General features: G+C 47.3%; 1 pseudogene; it reads right to left on the bottom strand.

Moving 5' to 3' along the window:
* Window positions 1-636: 636 nt before the first annotated feature.
* Window positions 637-19,656, bottom strand: part of LOC149858319 (syncytin-2-like) — a 42,303-nt pseudogene continuing 23,283 nt past the window's right edge.

The raw sequence follows: 19,656 nt of genomic DNA, 5'->3' as shown, positions 1-19,656 counted from the left end.
GTGAAAATTCAGACAGGATTACTGTTTGGCTATCAGAAGTGCTTTATTTTGCATGGCCATGGGAGAAAAAGCAAGGGGCAGCTAATTCTCAACAAAAGCAAAGCACAGACTTCTTTATATACTGATAAGTCACATACAGCTCAACCTACCCTGTAACATATTCTTGGCAGTCTGACAGTGACTCATCCTGGTGTCTTGCTGAACCAGGCGTGTTTTCTCAAGCTGTCTCCTGATAAGCTTATCCTGAAGGCTGCCATGTTGTTTCCGCTCGGCCTTCACCAACATCTCCCACCCTGTCCTGACACGTATACACTCCTTTCAGTACTTTTCCATTCCTCAACATTCCCCCCTTGTAAGCACTTGTGCTTACACCTCTATATTCATAAAGCCTTTGACATTTTCTTGTTGTTTGCACTCATAGGCCACCTCCCTGAGCACCATCATCTGCAGTTCGGTCTTAGAGAGCCTAGAAACACTCTGGGCAGTTTTTGATAAACAACAGCGTAAGCAACACAGAAACATTTGGATAATAATGAAAACAGCAAAAATGCATAATAAACTCAGAATACACCATTTTAGCAGGGGTTTCAACCATCCCCCTACATCTGGTAGCCACCCCCACCAGTTGAAGTGTTTCTACTCTGCAACCGCATGGATCACCTGCAACTGCCTTCTTATGGTGCGGAGGTCCTTTTCCATTCGTTGGTGCTGATCGATCCAGGCACAGCAAGTATGGTTCACAACTGCACATACCCCTCCTTGGGCAGCTAGGAGATAATCCAAAGCCATACACTTTTCAGTAGCCATCTGTCCTATCTGGGTGATTTCATCATTAAGAGCTCCTAAAGCATTGACGCTGGCATTAAAAAACTTCTCCATAACTCCCGAAATGTTTACAATGGTCCTTTCTAATTCAGCTATCCCCAACCAAGGGAGAAATGCCCTGGTAAATTGATGGAATCCGGTGGGTTGGCAAACCAGTGGGTTTTCAACAGCTCACCTATGTCTGGGCAAACCAGGTGGGAGATTAGACACCTCATGCCGAGAGAGGCTTGGGTGTAAATCAGACTCTGAGACGATTCTCCCTTGGGTACAGGTGCCAACCCAATGCCATGGCAAAATCTTGTGGACATCATTCCCGCATAGCCAGAACAAGCCTGGAGTGGCTATAGTGCTGAGGTCCCTATAGGTCGTGCTTCCAATTTGACACTTCCGATTGACCTGTAAGCTATAGAAAGGGGCACATTGGCTCCCTACCAACCTGCGCTGAGATATTGATTGATTACAAGAAATAGAACCTAACAGCATGTAAAATTCAGACCCATTCATTACCAGACTATGGGTATCCTCCAGGGTTCTATGGATAGTGAGAGATGCGTTGGTACACTGAAAGGACATGTTTCCCAGCAGGATCTCAGACGTATTATGGGAGCGATAAAGGTTACTCGGCTTTTGGGATAGTGCCCCACTGAGTAACCAGCTTCGCCCATCCTACCACTCCTATTGGACCTAAAACAGAGGGCTGCCTCAAGTCTGGAGGACAGTCTCCAGCTGTCTCAAGTCTTTTTACACCATTCAGGGATCAACTGTTGCATTCTATTAGAGTGGGAGGAAAATCTGACAAAGCTAGTATTGGTACTGTTTCCCCAATCCTCAAGGGGAATTGGTACCCCAAGCATTGGGATTCCTCTGGCTGGGTGTGTAGGCCCATGTATGCACACCCAACAATTCATAAGGTTGCCTGCACTAGCAATGCTCTGCCCCAGGAACATAATATTGTTCTCCTCCCATGCTCTGACTAAAACTCCTGGCATGAAGCAGAGTAAAAGAAAAGATAACATCTTGGAGCCTACTTGAGCGGTATCCCAAACGTTGCTATCCCTTGGAACTTCAAGGGGCTACCCTTGACTAAAATTTCAGCCTCCAGCACACTACTTCCAATAAAATACTGACCACAAGAATACAGAACAGCATTACCCCCTGAGGAGTTTCTAAATCTATGTAATTATCTGCGACTTCCCAAGGGTTAGTGTGATTCATACTAAATCACTAAAGGCAGTTCAACACATAGAACAAAAGTTCATAGCCTCAAGTAAAACTTGGCTAGCCATGCAGGCTATTTTTCGAGATTTTGTTGTCTGATCTTCACTCACAAGGAACCTCTTCGAGATTTCATTGTCTGATCTTCACTCGCAGGGAACCCTCTGGATCTTCATGGAGGTATCGCTGGTGAGAGAAGCCTTCCACTCTGTCGGGGCGGTTACCTTCTTGCAGTGGGAGGTATGGACCCAAGCAGAAACCTTGGCAACTTTTACAGCAGTTGGGGTGGTTAGACCTGGAAAGGCCCCTTTCACCGAGGCTGCAGGCAGTCCTTCCTCTGGTGGACCTTAATCAGGACCCAATCTCCCGGTTGGACCAGATTGACAACCGAGTCACCATCTAAAGACTGATGTGCTGTGGCTTTAACCTGCAATGAGATAACCTTGAGGGGCTTGGTGAGCCCTTGGCAGTAGGTTAATAAGGAATCATGGAGATGAGTCAGGTGTTGGGGGGTAGGTGCAGCAAGTCCCCTCATGGGACCTATAACAATCTCAAAAGCGGTCAGACCTGAGGACCTCTGAACAGAATTTCGGATTTGGAGAAGTACCAATGGGAGGGTCTTGGGCCACTTTAGATCAGTTTGTTCACAAGTCTTGGCCAAGCGAAACTTAATATCAAAGTTTTTCCATTCCACTTTACCCCCACTCTGAGGATGATTAGGGGTGTAGAGCTGGTATTGGATGGAAAGGACCTTGCAAATGTGTTGGACCACCTGGCCAACAAAATGGGAGCCATGGTCTGAGTCCAGGGAAAGGGATAGACCGAAGTGGGGCAGCAGGACAAAAAGAAGCTTTTTGGCCACAGTGAGGGCTGATGCCTGTCAGCAAGGGTATGCCTCAGGCCAACTGCTAAAAAGGCAGATAATGACCAACACATACTTCCAGGGTCCCGACCTGGGCAACTCAATGAAGTCCATCTGGAGATGGGAAAAGGGGTAATGACCTAAAGGTCTGTGGAATGCATGTGGCTGGCAGGATGGTCGGTCAGGATTGTGTTGCTGACACTGTGGACACCGGCGACAAAAATGGGCAGCCATGGTGGAAAAACCGGGGGCATACTAATGGAGATTAACTTTGGCTACCATCCCCCCTTTGGCTGAATGGGCCACTGAGTGGGCCATTTGAGCCAAGAGGGATAGCAGGGCCCTGGGGGCTACAAGGCAACCAGATGGGTGCCGCCACAAGGAGTCGGAGTGGAGAGGGCAGCCCATGGAGATCCAGGCGTCCTTTTCGGCATCTGGGGTGGCATCCTGGAGAAAGGGAAGGTCAGGGAAGACAGGGGAAGAGAGGTAGAGAGCGGCCTAAAGGACCAGAGCTGAGAGTTCTGACAGGGCGGCGGTCTTGGCTGCGGCATTCACACTATCGTTTCCCAGAGACACAGTATCATCAGTAGCAGTGTGCGCTTTGCACCATAGAATAGCAAGGGTGGAGGGAAGGAGAATAGCATCCAGGAGAGCAATAATAAGGTGATGATGAGAGATGGGAGTCCCAGCAGAAGTAAGAAAACCTTGCTGTTTTTAGATCTGTTTAGAGGAATGGCAAACACCAAAGGTATAGCAAGAGTCTGTATAGGTATTAGCAGATTGTTCAGTGGCAAGGTGACAGGCATGAGTGAGAGCGATGAGTTCAGCAGCTTGAGCACTAGTAACAGAAAGAGGAGCGGATTTAATAACAGTATGATCGGAACAGACAGCATAGCCAGCTTGGAGAATGCTGTGATTATCTCGAAAACATGAGCCATCAACGTAGAAAATGAGGTCAGGGTTAATCGGAGGGGTATCGGAAAGATCAGGACGGGGAAGAGAAACAAAGTCCACAAGCTGAGTACAGTCATGGAGTTGGCCGTCTGAGGGTGAAGGAAGAAGAGAGGCAGGATTGAGGGAATCACAGCGGACAAGGGTTACATGGTCCGCAGCCAAGAGAACCACCTCATAGTGGGTTAGATGGCCAGGGGACAAGTGCTGAGTCCTGCCATGTTGGAGGAGGGTGAAGACAGCGTGTGGGACGGGAACAGTAAGGGGGTGCCCAAGGACAAGGTTATCAGTTTTAGAAACCAGTAGAGTGGGGGCAGCAACAGCGCGGAGACAAGGAGGAAACCCAGAAGCGACGGGGCCAAGGCAGGCACTATAGTAAGCAATAGGACGGTGCGGGGAGGGTCCGGAAGGCTGGGTCAAGACACCAGAAGCAATGCCCTGTTGTTCATGGCAGAAGAGAGTGAAAGGCTTAGAACAGTCAGGCAGACCGAAAGCGGGAGAAGAAAGGGCTTGCTTGAGCTGACAGAAGGCAGATTCATGGATGTCTTCCCAGGGTAGCAGGTCAGGGGAAGAGTCACAGGTGAGAAGGGTGAGAGGTCTGGAAAGTCCAGAATAATTAGGAATCCACTGTCAGCAGTAGTTGGCAGCACCTAGAAAACCACGGAGTTGATGTTTAGTCAGTGGGCGTGGAAGGGAAAGAACAGCAGAAAGACAGTGTCAACTTGGCAATGAGGGAGGGTATCAGAACAAAGGAGCAAATCATCTACGTATTGGACTAGCACAGAATCATGAGGCAACTGGACTGTATTGAGGTCAGACTTGAGAAGCTGGCTATATATAGTGGGTGAGTCATGGAAAGCTTGAGGCAGATGGGTAAAGGTGTATTGCCGGCTCTGGTAAGTAAAAGCAAATAAATATTGAGAGTCAGGGTGAACTGGTATAGAAAAAAAGGCATTACAGAGATCCATCATGGAAAAATAAAGAGCGGAAGCAGGTATTTGAGAAAGTACAGTGGCAGGGTTGGGTACCACAGCTGTTAAGGGAATCACAAAATTGTTAATAGTATGCAAATCTTGGACAAAATGATAAACAGGCAACCCCTTAGGTGTGCACTTCTTCTTTCGGACTGGAAGGATTGGGGTATTACAACAAGAACGGGTAGGTACAAGGACACCCTTTTCTAGGAGACCTTGTATTACAGGAGCAATGCCTCTGGAGGCAGCAACTGATAGCAGGTATTGCGGGATTGATGGGGGAGACACTCCTGATTTAACCTTGATAGAAACTGGGATGGCACCCTTGAGAAATCCCACATCGGTTGTGGAGTGGAACCAAAAGGACTCAGGAAGGTGAGCCAATAGTTCCTGTTGCAATGACGAAGAATTGGGCTTGGGATCCTGTTCCATTAGTGTCATCACTGAGGCAGGAATTTGAGTCTGGGGTAGTGTGAGGAAAATCCCATCTGGAGAGCAGTGAACTGTTGCCTGCAATTTGCAAAGGAGGTCTTGCCCCAACAGATATACAGAGGTGCAAGGACTCAGCAAAAAGGCATGTTGCTCTGTAAGGGGACCTAAGGTAAATGAAAGTGGCTGTGTAATGGGGTGGTCAATGGGCTGATCCCCAATACCTACAGCAGTGATTACTTTACCAGAAACGGGAACCTTAGAAACAAAACCAGAGCTAAGAATAGACAAAGAAGCACTGGTGTTGACAAGAAAAGGAACAGTTTGTCCTCCCACAGTAACGGGTATTGTAGCATCGGAAAAGGTAGAAAGTAAAGGGGCTAGAGTCTCTGGGTCTTCTCGGCTGTCCTAATATTGATTTTCAACTTTGAAGGGCTGGAGAGGAGCTGGTCCAGGCGGTGGAGCTCGGTGGGTGCCTGGCTAAAATTGGAAGGGCACTAGTTGAGAGTGGGGGCCCCGGGGTTTATTTGGGCACTCATTCTTCCAATGGCCTTTTTGCTTACAGTAGCGGCAGACATCATTGGGAATGTCAGAGGGACCGCGTGGTTGGGCTGAGCGAAATGGTCCTGCAGAGCACCGTGGTCTGGCACCACCATGGAGATCCCTGATTTGCAAAGCCATCAATTTGTCCTGAGCCTTTGATTTTTGCTGCTGGGCTTTAGTATAGAAATGAGTGGCAACAGCCAAAACTTCAGTGAGTTTCCCACCTGATCATGGTGTTTTGCAGGGACTCGGAGATCCTAGGTAACAGCCCTAAAACAAAGGTCTGAATAATCATGGCAGGGAGGCTAGTTTCTGGATCCTGACTGCCAGAATGTGCCTTAAAGGCTTGGACCAGGCAAGAATAGTAGTCGGCAGGATGTTCTTCTGGCTTTTGCTTACAGGTGGAAATTTTGGACCAGTCTGTTTTTTGTGGGGAGGCCCTGGAGCCGGCCTCAAGGACCTGTTTATAGAAGTTTGGCAGATGGACTTTGCCAGGGTCTTGAGGAGGCCAGTTGGCTGCTTTAAGAAGAGTGTCTTTCTGGTCTCCAGGAAGAAGACCACTGAGGAGCATCTGAATATTGCTGTGGGTCAGCTTATAAACCTCAAAGAGGGTTTGGAGTTTTTGAGCAAACCCGGTAGGGTCATCACGGAGTTTAGGGAAGGTAGTTGACCAAGAGACGGTTTCTGATGGTGAGAAGGGGACATGGACCACCATGGGTTGCCCCCCAGGCACAGGGTATTCTCAAAAGGGATACTGTGCCCAAACAAGCTTTCGGCCCTGGCGAGTCCTCCTTACAAAGATCCTCTCACAGTCTACCTTGGTGGTAGCGTTATTTTGGTTCCAGAGGGTCAATTTGACTGGGGTATTCTGCTGGTCTAGGGAAGCTGAATGTATGGTCCACCCATCTTGGGGGTCCAGGGAGACGTCAATTTTGAACTGGTCCCCCGTGGGAGAATCAAAAGTGACGGTGGTAACGGGAGACGAAGGACCAGGGGTAAGGGTTGGTGGAGTCGCCGGGGAAGGTAGCGCGGCAGACACAGCAGTGCCTGAGGCCGCAGAACCGGCGGGCAGTGGCGGGAGCGGGACACAATGATCCAACAAATTGTCTCGGGGTGGGTCATCTGGTGGCAGAGGCAAAGCAGGATAAAGCCTAGCCAGATACGGTGAACAAGGGGCAGATGGGGTCGGCCCTTGACACTGGAGATCTATAACCTGATTCTGAAGGTGATTGATTTGCTTCTTAAATTTTTTTTCATTATCCTTATAGGTAGCCACAAGGGGAGCGCTTATGGCACTTTTTGGACTCGTCTTCCCATAGGTACCAGGCTTCCATCTGAACAGGGTGCTTGCTTTCCAAATTTTCTCAGAGATGTTTGAAGATATGATGATCCTATGACCCATCTAAGGGCCAGCGCAATTTGGGGTCACCATCAGTATACCGGTTCCATTTAATTAAGTACTGTGTTGACCGGGGCCCATATTTCAGATACATATACTGGGTGGGATCCTGTTACTCATTGCCACGCCTAGGACTTACTGACACCAAAACAGGCAGGTACTCACCCTGGCCAGGGATTTTTCCAGAGCCAAACAGATGAATGGTAGATCAGGGTCCAGGGTGTTGAGGCCTAAGAGTCAAAGAACTGAGTCGAGGATAGCCTTCTCGGCACGACGGAGTCGAAGAGCCGAGATAAGGGTCCTACTTGGTGCGGTCTGTGTGAGGACACATCCCAGACAAGTCCCCAAGATGATGTGGAAATTCACACTGGCTTACTGTTTGGCTATCAGAAGTGCTTTATTTTGCATGGCCACGGGAGAAAAAGCAAGGGGCAGCTAATTCTCAAGAAAAACAAAGCACAGACTTCTTTATATACTGATAAGTCACATACAGATCAACCCGCCCTGTAACATATTCTTGGCAGTCTGACAGCAACTCATCCTGGTGTCTTGCTGAATGTCGGGTATTGCAGTCCCTTGTGGACCTGAAGGACGCTGCCTGCCACTCGACTAGGTTGTTATCTGCTCTAATTGAGGATCTTACACGCCCATGTTTCTCCTGCCACGACTTGATGTTAATGGAGTTGGTTCATATACCTTGACGTGTAGTCCAATTATCAGTCTCACCAACGTCCTGCGAGGGCCCGAGTTTCTGAGGGCTCTGCCGCCCCTACACCCTCTCCCGTTCCACCAGGTGGTGGTCAGCCAGTTGGTCCGGCCACGTGTCCTCAGTTCCCCTCGAACAATCAACAAAAGAATGGTCAAAAAAGAAAACACGAAAATAGAGAAGGCTCTCCTGGCCTGTGTCGCTGCTCCGGCTGTCTGCAGCCACACTCGAAACCAAACCTGACCTTTGTTGGGTCAGTCTCTCTTGTTGGCTCTCTCTCTTTCTCTGAGAGCCCCTTGTAGAGCTTGCCACGATTTCTCTTAACAGCTTAAGCCCATAATAGTGGCTTATGCCACTATTACATGTACTACGGTATCCCAATGTCAATAGTGCCCCTCTATTAGGGTTATTATGGTACCCTTGGCACCCGGCTCAGCCAGCTCCCAGCCGGTAAACAAACAGTTCTACTCCCCAGGGGCCAGTAAACTGGGTTCCAAAACCCCGCTGGGGTTTTGCTTTCTGCCAGAGGCTCCTACCAGCACTCAACGTCACTTTTAGAGTTCCCAGCAGTGTGGGCCAGCGTGCTCCACCTCCTCCTTCTCCTCTTTCTGGTTCTGCGTTGTTGCTTCCTGCCTGTCCCATGCTCTTCTTTATACTGGCGGGGAAATTCTCGGCCCCTCCCTTCCCAACACACCTGGGTAAGGGGCATCTTTGCCCGGCTCCTTGGGGCTGCGGACCTGGGGCCGCTGAACCTTTGATTAGCCCGTGAGCCTTGGAGCCTGGTGGCTCCTTCTTTCTCTCACACTGAACCAGGCGTGTTTTCTCAAGTTGTCTCCTGATAAGCTTATCCTGTAGGCTGCCGTGTTGTTCCCACTCGGCCTTCACCAACATTTCCCACCCTGTCCCAACATGTATACACTTCTTTTCCATACTTTTCCATTCCTCATCAATAGGTGGGTTGTATGTGTGTGAACTGGTGAGTGTGTGTGTGTATGTCTTTGTTTGTACGATATATGAATTAGTGGTCTGTGTATATGTATTTAGTTTGTGGGTATGGACAATTGATTTTTGTCTAACTTTTGGGGTGTATAGTGTATGTGCTTGAATCGTTGATAAGTATGCATGTGCCTAGGCTGGTTTGGATGCGTATGTGCCTGAGCTGGTAGTGTGTGTGTGTATGCACCTAATTGGTTTGTGTGTTTGTATATGTGCGATTGTGTCACACCCTCCTGTCAGCGCAATATTGAGAACCTGAGAGTTGGCCTGACCCCACAGGGCTACATAGTTGTGTGACACTTAACCTCTGAGAAATTGTAGCTTCCTTGGATTTCAGTGGAAATTGATTTACCTTCTTGGTAAGCCAGGCCATAGTATAGCCTCTTTCCTATTCACTTCCCATGGGTGAGAGTTTTTCCACATTAAAAGTATGTAAACCTATAAAGTTCAGTGGTTACTTTCTTTAGTAAATTGGCAGCAAATATGCACCACTTGAATATGTTTTATTTAACTTTGATACTTGGATAGATTGACATGACTTGAGGTCTTAAAATAGGTTGTCATAATTTTAAATGTAAATAGCTTTATTTCTTTCAAACTATAAAACTGATTATTAAATTAATGTTTTTATGAAAAAAACCCAACAAAATGATTGTATCTACTCTGTGCTGTATCCTTTCTCTAAGGCTTTGTTTTTGCAAAGGGTCCCCTTGGGATAAGTAGCCTGGGGGAAGCTATTCCAAGATGGAAACAAGGGACTTCAGTTTGCCCAATGTTTGTACTGATGAAGAGAAGCCTCAAGCTCTCAAGGAGCCAATGCCCAGGGCAAGTTTGAAACAGAGCCAAGTTCCCTCATGTTCTCCGCACCTTCCCCAGTGTTTGCAGTGCACAGAGCTTGTCTGCAGAGAACTAGTGGTGTTTCAGAAGCCACTATTCATGTCAGTGGAGCTTCCTCTTCCTCTCGCTCCCTGCACCAAGAAAATGGATCTGAAAGAAATCAGATGTTCACGATGCTGGGACAGATGGATCTGGGCCCCCGGCTGTGTCTGTGTTGGGGCACTCGCTCTGCATGTCTCTTGGACATGCATGTCCCATGGGAACTGCCGTGTACATTGCTGCCCAACACAGGAGACACAGCTGGTGCCCGTTAGGTGTTGTGTCAGCCACTTGGCTCCTGAAGGAGAAATGTGGTTCTTCCCCATGCCAGGAGAGAAGTGCAGGAAGCTGTGGGCCCTCTGTGGCCTCACTGTGGGCTGGAGGGGCTGCTGGGCTGGGTGGCAGGTGGAGCCCTGTGCACGTGTGCAGGTGGCATTGGGCTCAGCGGTGAGCAGCTCACAGTGGGTGAGTGTCTGTGGCAGCGGTGGGGCTGGGGCATGGCCCCCTCACATCCCTGCACCATTGTGGGGTGCGGGGCTGCCACCGGGCCGGGCCCAAGCAGGGGTAGTGCCGCTGGGCCGGCCATACATAGCCTGTGGTGGGTGCAGGAGTCTGAGGGACCTGTGCCCCCCTTCCCTGCATATGCCCTTCTTTACACACTGGGGGCAGGAGTGAGGGCACTGGCAGGATGGGGGAGGGCTGTGAGGCTGAAGTGAGGGTGTGGGGTGGAAATGAGGGAACGGGCAGGGCGGGGGGGCGGTCTGTGGGGTGGGAGTGAGGCCACCAGTGGGGGGGGTGGCTGTGGGGTGGGAGTGAGGGGCACTGGCTTGGGCAGGGAGGAGCTAGTGCTTTTATGTAAGGGAAAAATGGTGATAAATTCTTGTGTCCTGTCAGGAATGATTGGTATGACTATGTCACCTTGTTAGAAATATTATTAGAAACGCATAATGAATAGAGTGTTGTTAGAACTACACAGTTTGTATCTCATACCTGATAAGGAGAAACACCACCAAGGACATTTCCCTCCTTCTCCTTCAACTTACTATCTCTTTGTTATACTAAATCACTCTCAACCCTCACATTCCTTCAGTTTCCATCTGCTTTTTGTCATGCAGATTACAGGAGCTATAATTCAACAGTCTCCTTGGAAGAGGGGAGGGTTTCAACTTTTGATGACCTAGGGGCTTTTCTGAGCATGCGTAATTAGCTAATGCATATATGCCTATCCGCCCCACATACTTAAGTAGTTAATTATAATGCACATGGGACATATGAAGCGACATGTTTACATATATGTTTGTATGAACCAGAAATAAGTTGTAAGAGTTCCTGTTTCTGCACACGTGCCCAGGAGAAGAGGGATAAAAGCCAGCTGAGAGTTTTCCTCGGCGGGCGGAGTGGTCCTTTGTTTCCACTCCAACCCTATTTGCAAATATACCTTTTGTGTTGCTAATAGTGTGTGTCTGAGAGTTCTTCGCCTCCCGAGAAACGAACCGCAACATTTTTGCAACAACCTTATGATAATAATCCTCTCTTGCTGATGTTAAAAGCCCCCCTGCCTTGTGGCTAATATTTTTATAGTCTATCTTCAGAGATGGAGCTGAATGAGGGTATGCTCTTCTTCCTGGCTTTGTAGAGTGAGCTTTAGTGGTTTTGACATTTAAGCATATTGATTAGTCTGGTTAGCACTAGGAGCAGCAGGCGTGCGGACTTTAAGGGTACTTGTACACGTGCTCCAAGAGCTGCTCTAATTAAAATGCTACAGCTTCTCATGTAGTCAGCATCCCCATGCTTAAAAATGGCAGTGGGGGCCCTTGAGCTTGTTAGAAATATTATTAAAAATACATTATCAATAGCAGATTTAGAAAAACACAGCTGCTAGCCCTCCTTGTCTCCTTAATGGGAGAGGGAAGGGGGGTTGGAAATTGAAGGGAAAACTACCAAGGGCTCTTTGTACTAAGGTATCACTCTCTCTTTGTTCTGCAAATTTACTATCTCTTTGTTACACTAAATCACACTTTCTTTCATGGCTCCCACATTTTTTAGGTTAGATAAGAGTAATTGCCATCTTAGCCTTGAATTTAAACCCTTCATAACCTTGGGTCCCTTTTGAGCACGCGCAATAAGCTAATACATATTAAGCCTATCCGCCCCGCATACTTAAGTAGTTAATTATAATACACATGGGATGTATGATCTGACGTATTCACATGCATGTTTGTATGAACCGGAAATGAGTTGTAAGAGTTCCTGCTTCTGTACACGTGCCAGAAGAGAGGGGATAAAAGCCTGCTAATGATTGTTCCCGGGGGCAGAGGGTTTTGATCTTTTGTCTTCTCTCTCTGACCCTATTTGCAAATATATACCCTTTTGTATCACCAACAATGTGTGCCTGAAGGATCATTAATATTCATTGAGCCTCCAAAGAAACGAACCGAGAGAGTTTTTTTACCTCAAGCTAAAGCTCATTCAACGCCATTTTTAAGCATGGGGACACTGATACACAAGACACAGGAGGCTGCTGGAACTTGGTAATTACCATGCTCCACTGCTCTGTAATTGCAGCACTTAGGAGCAGCCTCCACGCTCATGTACAGGCACCCAAAGGCAAGAAGGATTATTGTATTTTTGTCTGACCTCTTGGATAAGGCAAACCATGGCATTCTACTCCCCCCTGGCCCTTGATTTAGCCTTGACACTTTTAGGGCAATGGATTGCCCTCATGAGTCAGTCCTGCCTGAGGCCTGCAGAGCTTCTTGCTTCATTACAGATACAGGTTTCCCAGGTTTCCTTTATGTGGGTTCTGTATGTGCAAATTCACTCTTATGCAATGACCCATATACCAAAAATTTGTTATATGGGAGGTAAATTCACTCTTATGCAATCAGTGTGGTGGAAGCTGGTAGTCACCTGCTTTGTGCAGTGCATTGTGAGAGTGATGCACACCAAAATATGGTTTACTGTGTGGATCTGAGCTCCTCACTTGTTGTCTGCAACACGTGCTTCTGTAGTTGCCATCCCCATTATGGTAACATTCACCACCTCCCTGTGCTTATGTCAGTACAAAATTGTCTTGTAAAAGTGGTAGAAATGGGTCTGGGGTTCTGTACAGTTGAGGTCTTGAAACATATACCTATTTGTTACATTGTAAAGTGGGTTCCCTTTATGCAAATTCAAGTTATGCACTGTTTTTCAGGAACCCATGTACAGCATAAAGCAAGGGAAACCTCTAATGGAAAATAAAAAGAAAAGCTGTAAAGCTGCTTACCATTAGATTCATAGGTTGACACCATTTTTGTGGACTACCTTTACCATAGAGGTTTTTAGCAGTTTGTCTTATGTTTTTGCAGGACTCAAAATTCAGTTCAGTTTTTAAAAGATTGCTTCTTTGTTTATATTTTGGCCCTGAAGTCAAAATGTATCCCAATTATAAGGGTGTATGAAGCTTTATCCTTCACTTCAACTTCAGATTCTGATGTAATACATATGTTTATTCTCTGGCACCATTTTTTGAATGTCTATCATACCTGAAGGGTTTACAACACTCTTAAAAGTCTTTAATCTCTTTTTTATTAGAAACATCACTTGGTGAGATAGATGAACTGTTTGTGTTTTCCCTGTTTCTATAAAATGTATATAAAATAATAGGGGAACCTTCACTGAAAAAAAAATCATCTTCCCTGCTTTCCTCTTTTGAATGTTTTTTGCACGTATTTGCTGTGGCTTTAATTACAAGCTTCCCTCGATTTATGTGGGTTCTTTGTATGCGAATTTGCTCTTATGCTATGAGCATATTTAGACACATAATTTGTTATATGCGAGGTAAATTTGCTCTTATGCAATCAGCATAGACACCCCTCCTGCCCAAGCAGGTAAGTTTGTGGGGTGAGGGGAAAGGGCCATGGCCCCACTCACTCCAGCCCCAGCTGGAAACAGCTGCAATCGGCCGCTCCCAGGGCTGCTGCAGCCGGGGCTGGGGTGAACGCGGCTCTGTTCTCTCTGGTTTGCTGCCTTGTGCAGCCCCGGGAGCAGTACCCCTCCCCTTGCCCCCTTCCTAGCTGCAGCCTCCCTCCCTCCCTGCCTCCCTCACTGCCATAAGTTCCTATCCCTATTTGTTACACTGTAAAGTGGGTTCGCTTTATGTGAAGTCAATTTATGCACCGTTCTCTGGGAATGTATGTATCTCATAAATCGAGGGAAACCTATATTTTAGTTAGCTGCATTTAAATTGAAATGACTACCCTTTAAATGCAAAGGATTACTTTGTGCCTTGGTAAAATATGATGCAGGGTGTTCATTTGCTTCCTCAATGGACTAAGCAGAACTTAACATTAAGGTAAGTGAATACATGTTTCTGTAGTTGCAGAAGTTTCCTGTGCAGAAAGTTTCTGTTGAGCTGTACAGTTAGTCTGAGCAAAAATGAAATCTGAAATGGGCTTAAAAAATTGCTGCTTCTTTTTGTCATTTTACCCATATTCCTGCTTTTGTTAACTCAGCTTAAATTGTAAGACTTTCTTCTTGCCAAAAAAGCTTTTAGACAAAATTGCAAAGAATTGATTTCCTCACTGTTTGAATCTTTGAATCCTTGAATCTTACTTTGCTTGTGTGCTAACTTAAGATTTGAGCATCTTGTAAGAAAAAAAAGATTTAAGGAAATGTTAGGAAGGGTAATTTAGAATATGCTGGGTGCATTGCTACATACTTAATTCAGGAATGTATGTGCCAACCTTTGAGCATGTGAAGGGACAGGACAGGGTTCTATATTTGCATGCCTTCATGAACCAACCTCCAAGTATCTAAGGCTTTTAAATGCGTGTCAGAATCTGTGAGTTATTTCTGGCCTGGAAAACTCTTTATTTATTTTGTGATTGTAAATGTTTGTCAAAAGGACAATTTTCTTGCCATTTTCCAGTTGGTCTAATAAAAGGTGTCATTTTGGAACCAAGAGTTCTAGTTTTTTAAATGTCTTATAAACTTCAGTAAGGCATTGGAGGCTAATAGCATGGACCCCTTATAACTGTGAGCTTGCTTTACCTGAATGTCAGGGCTTCTCTAAGTATTTATGGCTGCCATTGTCAGAGGATCTGAGAACATGAAAATTGTTCAAGAATTTTTCCCTCGTAACTCGCCTGTAAGAGATGACAGTACCATCTTATTTCAGAGGTGGAGGGCAAAATAAGTGGCATGCCCAAGGTCACACAGGAAACCTGTGGTTGAGCTAGTAATTGAACCCATGTCTCTCTGATGGTCCAGTGTTACTCCTTTCCTCCCGCACCCGCTGGAAGATTCCATTGCAGGTGAAAGGCCTGGACTTTTTGAGTTTGTGCGTATGTGAGAAGCAGTGGAAAGATCATGTTGCCATTGTGATACAGTATGGGTGGCTGTTCTGAGGGAAGAGTAAAAAACCTGAAAATGGATTGATTATTAATTACACTTTTTCTTCTTAACAATGGTGTTTAGTTGTGATTATAATTTGCAGTCTATGAAATGTATCAAGAAATATTTGACAATTAGGAAAGTGGGTGGGCTAGTAGTCACAACAGCTTTTCTGCCTCTGTACAATTAATGTATATATGTATTTGATACTTCCTTTAGCTAAAATCCATCCTATGAGGACTGGAAGGTCCCATCTGTCTGCCTGACCCCATGATGCGAGAGGTCTGCTTCATGCCTGGGGCTCGGGTTAGAGACATCACGGAGAGGATCCCGGCCTACATCTAACTTGCAGACCAGTAGTCCATGGTTGTCATCCATGTGGGGATGAATGATGTGGCCAGGGGCAACCCTGACCGCATTATGAAGGATTTCAAGGCTCTGGGGGCACAAGCTTAAGGAGACAGGGGCGCAGGTGGTATTCTCCTCTCTTCTTTCGGTGAGTAGGTGGGGACGGTGACACGAGGCCTGCATTGGCGAGGTCAACTGGTGCTTATGCAGTTGGTGCTGCAAGGCAGGCCTTTGGGTTCTTTGATAATGACCCATGCTTTCGGGCAGGGGGCTTGCTGGGGTGGGATGGGCTTCACCTCTCTCCTGAAGGCAAGCGTGTCTTCTCTACCAGGCTGGCTGATCTAGTACGGCGAGCTTTAAACTAGCATCACCGGGGGAGGGGGCTGCAGGAAGACTAGGAGACACCACCTGAGCAAGACAGGTAACAAATGCTAGGAGTGCCCAGGCAAGAAACAGGAGTACAAACAGTCTCCCAAATCGAGAGGTGGCACACACAGCTAGGCAGGACCTTAAATGCCTATATACCAATGCTCACAGCATGGGGAATAAGCAGGAGGAACTCGCCCTCAGAATAGCCAGTTCAGACTCAGACATAATAGGGCTTACAGAAACTTGGTGGGACTCATCCCATGACTGGGCAGTTAGCATTAGGGGCTATAGGCTTTACAGGCAGGATAGAGAAGGAAGGAAAGGCAGGGTGTGGCGCTCTATGTCAAGGAGCAATACACATCTTCTGCCAGCAAAATGGGGTCAGAGGGGCAAGCTGAAGTGCTCTGGGTCAAGATACAAGGAGGCCATGGGGAGAGGGATCTATCCGTGGGGGTCTACCACAGACCCCCCAACCAAGAGGAGGAGCTGGACCAGGAATTTTTGGGCCAGCTTGCAGAGGCACTTAAGGCAAGGGATGTAGGGATGGGTTGTGACCATCCCAACAAAAAGCAAGTGGGGCAGGAGTGCCCAAAAGCCCCTCTGGCTCACCAAGGATGTACGGAAATGCCTGATTGCCGAAAGGCAGCGTACACCTGGTGGAAGGGGGGTGCTATCTCCAAAGAGGAGTATACCTCCTCTGTTCAGGCCTGTAGGGGGGCTGTCAGGAAAGCTAAGGCGGACATACAGCTAGGACTTGCGTCCAAAATCAAAGATAATAAAAAGGCCTTTTTCAAATATATAGGGAGGATGAAGAAAGCACTGGGTAATGTGGGCCCCTGCAAGATCCTCTGGGCAATCTGGTGGTTGCGCCAGAGGAGAAAGCAGACCTCTTTAACCAATTCTTCACCTTTGTTTTCTTGGGCAGGGGCCGGGAATTCCCCACCATGATGCAAGATGGACTCAAGGGGAATGCCTCCAGGCCTCAGGTTGGGGAGGACCGGATTAGAGAGCTTCTGGAGCGGTTGGATATGTTCATATCAGTGGGTCCAGATGCTCTCCACCCCAGGGTGTTGAGGGAGCTGGCAGGGGTTATTACAGGGCCCTTGGCACGGCTTTACGAGCGCTCGTGGTGCTCAGGCCAGGTGCCAGATGATTGGAAGATAGCTAATGTGGTCCCCATCTTTAAAAAAGGGAGGAGGGAGGACCCGGGCAACTATAGGCCCGTCAGTCTTACCTCAATCCTAGGGAATCTCTTTGAGAAGATCATCATGGAGCACATCTGCGATGGGCCAGCCTCAGAGATGATGTTCAAAGGCAACCAGCACAGTTTCATTAGGGACAGGTCATGTCAGACCAACCTGATTGCCTTTTATGATCAGGTCACAAAAGCATTCAATGCAGGTGTTGCCGTGGATGTAGTCTTTCTGGACTTCAGCAAGGCCTTTGACACCGTCTTCTACCCCATCCTCATTAAAAAATTGGGTGACTGTGGCATTGATGCCTGCACAGTCAGATGGATTGTATTGCAGATTGGCTGAAGGGTTGCACTCAGAGGGTGGTGGTGGATGGGTCATATTCGACCTGGGGAGAAGTGGGCAGCGGAGTCCCCCAGGGCTTGGTTCTTGGGCCCACGCTGTTCAATCTCTTTATCAGCAATTTGGACGATGGGGTGAAAAGCACCCTGTTTAAATTCGCTGATGATACCAAAATTTGGGGTGAGGTGAGCATGCTAGTAGGGAGGGAAAGACTGCAGCAAGACTTGGATAGGTTACAGGGGTGGGCTAGCAAAAACAGGATGCGCTTCAATACTGACAAGAGCAGGGTGCTGCACTTGGGCAGTAGTAACCAGCAGTACAGTTATAAGATGGGAAATGCCCTTCTTGAAAGCATGGAAGCAGAAAGGGATCTTGGAGTCATTATTGACTCCAAGATGAACATGGGCCAACAATCCAAGGTCACGGTTGGCAAGGCTAACCACACCTTGTCATGCATCCACAGGTGCATCGCTAGCAGGGACAAGGAGGTGATCCTCCCCCTCTATGCAACACTGGTCAGGCCACAGCTGGAGTACTGTGTCCAGTTCTGTGCGCCCCACTTCAGGAGGGATGTGGACAACATTGAGAGGGTCCAGAGGAGGGCCACCCGCATGATCTGGGGACAACAGGGCAGACCCTACAATGAGAGACTGCGGGACCTGAACTTGTTCAGCCTTCACAAGAGAAGACTGAGGGGGAACCTGGTGACCGTCTATAAACTCACTAGGGGGGACCAGAAGGGTTTGGGAGAGACCTTGTTTCCCCTAGCACCCCCTGGCATAACAAGGAATAATGGCCATAAATTGTTGGAGAGTAGGTTTAGATTAGATATCCGTAAGAACTACTTCAATGTCAGGGCGGCTAGGATCTGGAACCAACATCCAAGGGAAGTGGTGCTGGCTCCTACCCTGGGGGTCTTTAAGAGGAGGCTTGCTGCCTACCTAGCTGAGATCATTTGAGCCCAGTTTTTTCTCCTGCCCACGCAGGGGGTCGGACTTGAAGATCTACAAGGTCCCTTCTGACCCTACTGCTATGATTCCATGAAAATTGCATGATGTGCGCAAGGATTTTAAGCGTTGAAATCAGAATGACACCGGTAAGGTTTTCTCGTAATGCAGCTTGACACTTTCCAAAAAATCATTTCCTTTTAATTCTGTGCTGTTGGTTACTTCAGTTTTTTACTGTGGTTTTGAGACAGATGTTGTTAGAGAAAAACAAATGTCTTCTGCAGGAAGGTTGGTTGTGCAAAGCAAGTGCTGTATTGCTCAGATATAATTGCTAATATCCAATAAGGAAGTAGATTGGAACCATGTGATGTTTCAGGAGGTAATTACTTTAAATCAGTAGGAAATTGTTGGGTATGTACCATCTGTGAAGGAGAATGACCTAGTGGCTGATACAAGAGCAGTCTTTTATCCTTTGAAAACAACATATATTTCTTCTGGGTTTTGTACTTGAGCAACTGTATAGAATTTTCAAGGCTAATTCTGAGAAAATTATAAAAGCTGGTAGAGGATTATTGTGGGGAAAGGAAACAAACAGAAAAGTTTGCCAGAGATATCACACTTACTTGAGTAATTACTTCATCAGCACTGTTTGACCAGTCAAGGTTTTTCCACTTACCCTGATTCCCCTATTGGTTTGTATTACCCTGCTGTCTGTCACCTTATTGTTAGGCCATTGTTCTTCGGATGGTTACACAGATGTTTAGCTTTATAAATGACAATATCTTTTATTAGACTAACTGTATAGTTGGGGGAGATGTTCCAGTAAAGATATTACTAAAGAAATCTTGCTTCTCTTTGTACTTTGTACATGTAAGTCAGTAGCGTGGGGATCTGGGAATGTGGTAATGCCTAGTAGGCCTGTGCGAAGCAGCAAGTATTTGGTTCAGATTTGGATTCGGCCAATTTGGAGGGACAGTGATTTGATTCGGTGATTCAAAATACTTTCCATATTTGATTCAGCTGATTCAGATCTGGAGATTTGGCCGTAGACTATACAGGCAGCAGTCTTCGATGATGCTGGACACATCTGCCTCCAGCTGCTAAGTCTGTTGTGGTGGGTGGAGGGGGAGAAGATCAATGCCTCCACGGAAAGGGAAGGATTGGGGCTAGGGCTGGGACAAGACGGGACTCAAGGAGCGGGGCTCCTGCCACTGCACACTGCCATGCACCATGAATCTGGGAGCTCCTCTTCTGTTGGCTCCATCAGCTCTCACTGCTGGTCCGGGAAGGCATGGGAGTGGGCGT

Source organism: Crocodylus siamensis, chromosome 8 (assembly GCF_052110815.1).
Source record: "Crocodylus siamensis isolate JL-2025a chromosome 8, ASM5211081v1, whole genome shotgun sequence".
Lineage (NCBI taxonomy): Eukaryota > Metazoa > Chordata > Crocodylia > Crocodylidae > Crocodylus > Crocodylus siamensis.
This window is presented reverse-complemented; position numbering and strand designations above follow the sequence as displayed.